Below are 6,632 nucleotides of genomic sequence, written 5' to 3' on the forward strand. Positions count from 1 at the left end.
TCGGCTCGGTCGGCCTTGCCGCTTACGTGTGCTCTTACTCGTCCGTAGGATTCTGTTATCGATATAGTCGAGAAGGCACGAAAAATCGTTTCGGCAGAAAAGTTTTCGAGCGTTAAGACTTGTTCGGTCAGCGGAATCGCTTATCCGAGCGTGAGTTACTTATCGCAGAAGGTGATGAGTGAGGTATCCGTATCCCGGAGGCGTAGGAGTCCCTCGGCTCGGTCGGCCTTGCCTGCTTACGTGTACTCCGTCGTTTTCAGGATCCCACTTTCGAAGTAGTCGAAAAGCACGAAAGATGTTCTGGCAGAAAGACTTTTTACGAGGAAAATTTTGACGCAGAGGGGGTTCGCCCCTTCTAGCCCCCGAGGGAGGGTCGGGCTTTGCCGAGGCAAGGCTGACCCTTTCTTGATGGTTAGACTTTATTGGCGTATGTAAACGAAGTGTATGAATGACTTGAAAACATCTTAAGGGTAGAAGCGACGTAGCTGTCGGATGTTCCAAGCGTTGCTGTAGATCTCGCCTTGACTGTTAGCCAGCTTGTATGTTCCAGGCTTCAAAATCTTGGCGATGATGAATGGCCCTTCCCAGGGAGGCGTGAGCTTGTGGCGCCCTCGGGCGTCTTGTCGCAGCCGAAGCACCAAGTCGCCCACCTAGAGGTCTCGGGACCGAACCCCTCGGGCGTGGTAGCGTCGCAGGGACTGCTGATACCGCGCCAAGTGTAGTAAGGCCATGTCCCGAGCCTCTTCCAACTGGTCCAGTGAGTCTTCTTGGTTGGTTCGATTGCTTTGGTCGTCGTACGCCCTTGTCCTCGGGGAACCGTATTCTAAGTCTATGGGCAAGATGGCCTCGGCCCCATAGACTAGAAAGAACGGCGTGAAGCCCGTGGTTCGGCTCGGCGTTGTCCTCAGACTCCAGACCACCGAGGGGAGTTCCTTCATCCATCGCCTGCCGAACTTGTTGAGGTCATTGTAGATCCGTAGCTTGAGTCCTTGCAGAATCATGCCGTTGGCACGCTCTACTTGCCCATTCGTCATGGGGTGAGCTACGGCGGCCCAGTCCACCCGAATGTGGTGATCCTCGCAGAAGTCCAGGAACTTTCTGCCGGTGAACTGGGTGCCGTTGTCGGTGATGATGGAGTTCGGGACCCCAAAGCGATGGATGATGTTGGTGAAGAACGCCACCGCCTGTTCGGACCTGATGCTGTTTAGGGGTCGGACCTCGATCCACTTGGAGAATTTGTCGATGGTGACCAGCAGGTGCGTGTAGCCCCCGGGTGCCTTCTGCAAGGGACCGACGAGGTCCAGACCCCACACAACAAACGACCAGGTGATGGGTATTGTCTGCAGAGCCTGAGCGGGCAGGTGGGTCTGCTTCGCGTAGAATTGACACCCTTGGCAGGTGCGTACAATCCTAGTGGCATCGGCCACCGCGGTTGGCCAGTAAAAACCCTGTCGGAAGGCATTCCCAACGAGAGCTCGAGGTGCTGCGTGGTGACCGCAAGCCAACGAGTGTATTTCTTGTAATAACTCCTGACCTTCGGTGATGGATATGCATCGCTGGAGGATGCCTGAGGGGCTGCGGTGGTAGAGCTCCTTCCCGTCCCCCAGCAAGACAAACGACTTGGTGCGCCGCGCCAGTCGCCGAGCTTCGGCTCGGTCTAGGGGCAGCTCTCCTCGGTGGAGATATTGCAGGTACGGGGTCTGCCAGTCTCGATTAGGCGGGACCCCACTCCGCTCTTCCTCGACGCGCAGTGCCTCACCCTCGGGGGCCGAGGGTGCCTCGGGCTGAGCCGAGGGCGCCTCGGGCAGGGCCGAGACCTTCTCGGGCTCGGGCGTGTCGTCGGTCTTGACTGAGGGTTGATGTAGGTCTCGGGAGAAGACGTCCGGGGGAACCGTTGTCCGCCCCGAGGCTATCTTAGCCAGCTTGTCCGCAGTCTCGTTGTATCGTCGGGCGATGTGGTTGAGCTCGAGCCCGTAGAACTTGTCCTCTAGGCGCCGAACCTCATCGCAGTAGTCTTCCATCTTCGGGTCGCGGCAATGGGAGTTCTTCATGACTTGGTCGATGACAAGCTGTGAGTCGCCACGAGCGTCAAGGCGTCGGACCCCTAGCTCGATGGCGACGCGCAACCCGTTAACCAGAGCTTCGTACTCGGCCACATTGTTGGACGCCGGGAAATGGAGGCGCAGCACGTAGCGGAGGTGCTTCCCGAGGGGTGAGATGAAGAGCAGGCCCGCGCCCGCTCCTGTTTTCATCAGCGACCCGTCGAAAAACATGGTCCAGAGTTCCGGCTGGATCGGAGCCGCTGGAAGCTGGGTGTCCACCCATTCAGCCACAAAGTCCGCCAAGACTTGGGACTTGATGGCCTTCCGAGGGGCGAACGAGATTGTCTCGCCCATGATCTCCACCACCCACTTTGCAATCCTACCCGAGGCCTCTCGGTACTGGATGATCTCCCCCAGGGGGAAGGATGACACCACAGTCACCGGATGAGACTCGAAGTAGTGTCGCAACTTTCGTCGCGTCAGAATTACCGCGTACAGTAGCTTCTGGATTTGTGGGTAGCGGATTTTGGTCTCGGACAGTACTTCACTGATGAAGTAGACCGACCTCTGGACGGGCAATGCATGCCCCTCTTCTCGTCTCTCAACCACGATCGTGGCGCTGACCACCTGAGTGGTAGCGGCGACGTAGATCAAGAGGGCTTCTCCGGCAGCGGGGGGCACCAAGATGGGCGCGCTGGTAAGGAGCGCTTTTAGGTTCCCGAGGGCTTCCTCGGCCTCGGGGGTCCAAGTGAAGCGCTCGGTCTTCCTCAAGAGGCGGTACAGAGGTAGGCCTCTTTCGTTGAGGCGCGAGATGAAACGGCTCAGGGCCGCAAGACATCCCATGACCCTCTGTACTCCTTTCAAGTCCTTGATGGGGCCCATGTTGGTGATGGCCGTGATTTTCTCCGGGTTGGCCTCGATGCCCTGCTCGGAGACGATCAACCCCAGGAGCATGCCTCGGGGGACTCCGAAGACACACTTCTTGGGGTTGAGTTTTACACTTTTCGCCTTGAGACACCGGAATGTCGTTTCAAGGTCGGAGAGGAGGTCGGAGGCTTTCCTCGTCTTGACTACGATGTCATCGACGTAAGCCTCGACCGTTCGACCAATGTGCTCTCCGAACACGTGGTTCATGCACCTTTGGTATGTCGCACCCGCATTCCTCAAATCGAATGGCATAGTAACGTAGTAGTACATGCCAAAGGGCGTGATGAAAGAAGTCGCGAGCTGGTCGGACTCTTTCATCCTAATTTGGTGATACCCTGAGTAGGCATCGAGGAAAGACAGGGTTTCGCACCCAGCAGTGGAATCCACGATTTGATCGATGCGAGGCAGAGGGTAGGGAACCTTCGGACATGCTTTGTTTAGACCAGTGTAGTCTACACACATCCGCCATTTCCCTCCTTTCTTTCTCACAAGCACAGGGTTGGCAAGCCACTCGGGATGGAATACCTCTTTGATGAACCCTGCGGCCATCAGCTTGTGGATCTCCTCGCCTATGGCTCTGCACTTTTCTTCGTCGAATCGGCGCAGAGGCTGCTTCACGGGTTGGGCTCCAGCTCGGATATCCAGTGAGTGCTCGGCGACATCCCTCGATATGCCAGGCATGTCCGAGGGACTCCACGCAAAAACTTCGGTGTTCGCGCGGAGAAAGTCGACGAGCACTGCTTCCTATTTGGGGTCGAGCTCGGAGCCGATCCGTATCTGCTTGGAGGCATCGTTGCTGGGGTCGAGAGGGACGGATTTGACCGTCTCAGCTGGCTCGAAGTTGCTGGCGTGGCGCTTCGCATCTGGCGCCTCCTTGGAGAGGCTCTCCAGGTCGGCGATGAGGGCCTCGGATTCGGCGAGGGCCTCGGCGTACTCCACGCACTCCACGTCGCATTCGTATGCGTGTCGGTACGTGGAGCCGACGGTGATGACCCCGTTGGGGCCCGGCATCTCGAGCTTGAGGTAGATGTAGTTGGGGACGGCCATGAACTTGGCGTAGCATGGCCTCCCCAGCACTGCGTGGTAGGTTCCTCGGAACCCGACCACCTCGAACGTGAGGGTTTCCTTTCGGAAGTTGGAGGGAGTCCCGAAGCAGACGGGCAGATCGAGTTGCCCAAGGGGTTGGACGCGTTTCCGGGGATGATCCCGTGAAAAGGCGTCGCGCCGGCCCGGATCGAGGACAGATCGATCTGCAGGAGCCCGAGGGTTTCGGCGTAGATGATGTTGAGGCTGCTGCCTCCGTCCATGAGGACCTTGGTAAGCCTGATGTTGCCGATGACGGGATCGACAACGAGCGGGTACTTCCCTGGGCTCGGCACGCGGTCGGGGTGGTCGCCCTGGTCGAAGGTGATGTACTTGTCGGACCAGTCTAGGTAGACTGGCGCCGCCACCTTTACCGAGCAGACCTCCCGACGCTCTTGCTTGCGGTGCCGAGCCGAGGCATTCGCCACATGCCCACCGTAGATCATGAAGCAGTCGTGGACCTCGGGGAACTCCTCTGCCTTGTGATCCTCCTTCTTGTCGTCGTTGTGGGCTGACCACCTTCCGCCGGTGGCCCGACCTTGTGGAAGTAGCGCCGAAGCATGACGCATTCCTCAAGGGTGTGCTTAACGGGACCCTGATGATAGGGGCACGACTCCTTGAGCATTTTGTCGAACATGTTGGCGCCTCCGGGAGGCTTCCGAGGGTTCCTATGCTCGGCGGCGGCGACAAGGTCCGCGTCGGCGGCGTCGCGTTTCGCTTGCGACTTCTTCTTTCCCTTCTTCCTCATGTCGCGCTGAGCGGACGCCTCGGGGACATCTTCCGGCTGGCGCCCCTGAGGCTGCTTGTCCTTCCGGAAGATGGCCTCGACCGCCTCCTGACCAGAGGCGAACTTGGTGGCGATGTCCATCAGCTCGCTCGCCCTGGTGGGAGTCTTGCGACCCAGCTTGCTCACCAGGTCACGGCAAGTGGTGCCGGCGAGGAACGCGCTGATGACATCCGAGTCGGTGATGTTGGGCAGCTCGGTGCGCTGCTTCGAAAATCGCCGGATGTAGTCCCGGAGGGATTCTCCCGGCTGCTGGCGCAGCTTCGGAGATCCCAGGAGTTCCCAGGGCGCACGTATGTGCCCTGGAAGTTGCCGGCGAAGGCTTTGACCAGGTCGTCCCAGTTGGAGATCTGCGCAGGAGGCAGATGCTCCAGCCAGGCTCGGGCAACGTCAGAGAGGAATAGGGGAAGGTTGCGGATGATGAGGTTGTCATCGTCCGTGCCACCCAGCTGGCAGGCCAGCCGGTAGTCCGCGAGCCACAACTCCGGCTTTGACTCCCCCGAGTACTTGGTGATGGTAGTCGGGGTTCGGAACCGGGTCGGGAATGGCGCTCGTCGTATGGCCCGACTGAAAGCCCGCGGACCGGGTGGTTCGGGCGAGGGGCTCCGATCCTCCCCGCTGTCGTAGCATCCCCCACGCCTGGGGTGGTAGCCTCGGCGCACCCTCTCGTCGAGGTGGGCTCGACGGTTGCGGCGGTGGTGCTCGTTGTCGAGGCGACCCGGGGCCGCAGGCGCTGAGTTCCGCGTTGGCCCGGTGTGGACCGAGGCTTCCCGCATGAATCGGGAAGTCACGGCGCGATGCTCTGGGGGGTACCCCTGCCTTCGGGAGGCAGAGCTTTCGGCCCGTCGGACCGCGGTATCTTCTAGGAGATTCTTGAGCTCTCCCTGGATACGCCGCCCCTCGGTGGTGGATGGTTCTGGCATCGCTCGGAGTAGTATCGCTGCTGCAGCCAGGTTCTGGCCGACCCCACTGGAAGCCAGAGGCAGCCTTGCCCTGGCATCGTCGGTGATGCGGTGCTGGACGTCCTGGGCCAGGTGACGCGCTTCTCCGGCCGGTGCTCGGCCTGCCCACTCCTGCCCGATATTTTGCCGAAGCTGCACAAGTTGTCCTGCTTCCTCGTTGAGCCTGGCCTGTACCTCGCGGATTTGCTCGAGCTGTGCATCCTGACCCCCCGCAGGGACTGGGACCACAGCTAGCTCCCGAAGGATGTCAACGCGAGGCGTAGGCCTAGGGGGATCACCGTCCTCCGGCATACCAAGATGGTTGCCTTCGTCGAGACCCGCTAGATCGACGTGGAAGCATTCGCGACTTGGGCCACAGTCCTCGTCGCCGAGGCTGTGGCTGCTATCGGAGCAATCAGAGAGGCAGTAGTCACATGCGGTCATGAAGTCCCGCATGGCACTGGGGTTATCGAGCCCGGAGAAATCCCAACCAGAGTCGGGCTCGTCATCTTCCTCGGAACCCAGAGGCCCGTAGGTCGAGACGGCCGTCAGCCGGTCCCAGGGTGACCGCATATGATACCTCGGAGGGTTTGGGCACGCCTTTACAAAAGCGTCCACCGAAGCGGGGTCGCTTGGTGGGTCGCAGCTGGATCTAAAAGGTATGGAACGGGAAACGGACGGTACCTCTTGATCGACGGGTGGTGACGAAGTCGCGTCAGGGGCGGACTGCACCGTTGTCTCAGGTACGAGGCTAACGCCCAGCATGTCCTTCGCGAGCGTGCTGGCATTGTTCGTCTGCTTGGAGTTGGCGTGTTGCGGGGAAACGGCGCTCGTCTTCATCTCAGACGCGAGGTC

This window comes from Zea mays, chromosome 8 (genome assembly GCF_902167145.1).
Source record: "Zea mays cultivar B73 chromosome 8, Zm-B73-REFERENCE-NAM-5.0, whole genome shotgun sequence".
NCBI lineage: Eukaryota > Viridiplantae > Streptophyta > Magnoliopsida > Poales > Poaceae > Zea > Zea mays.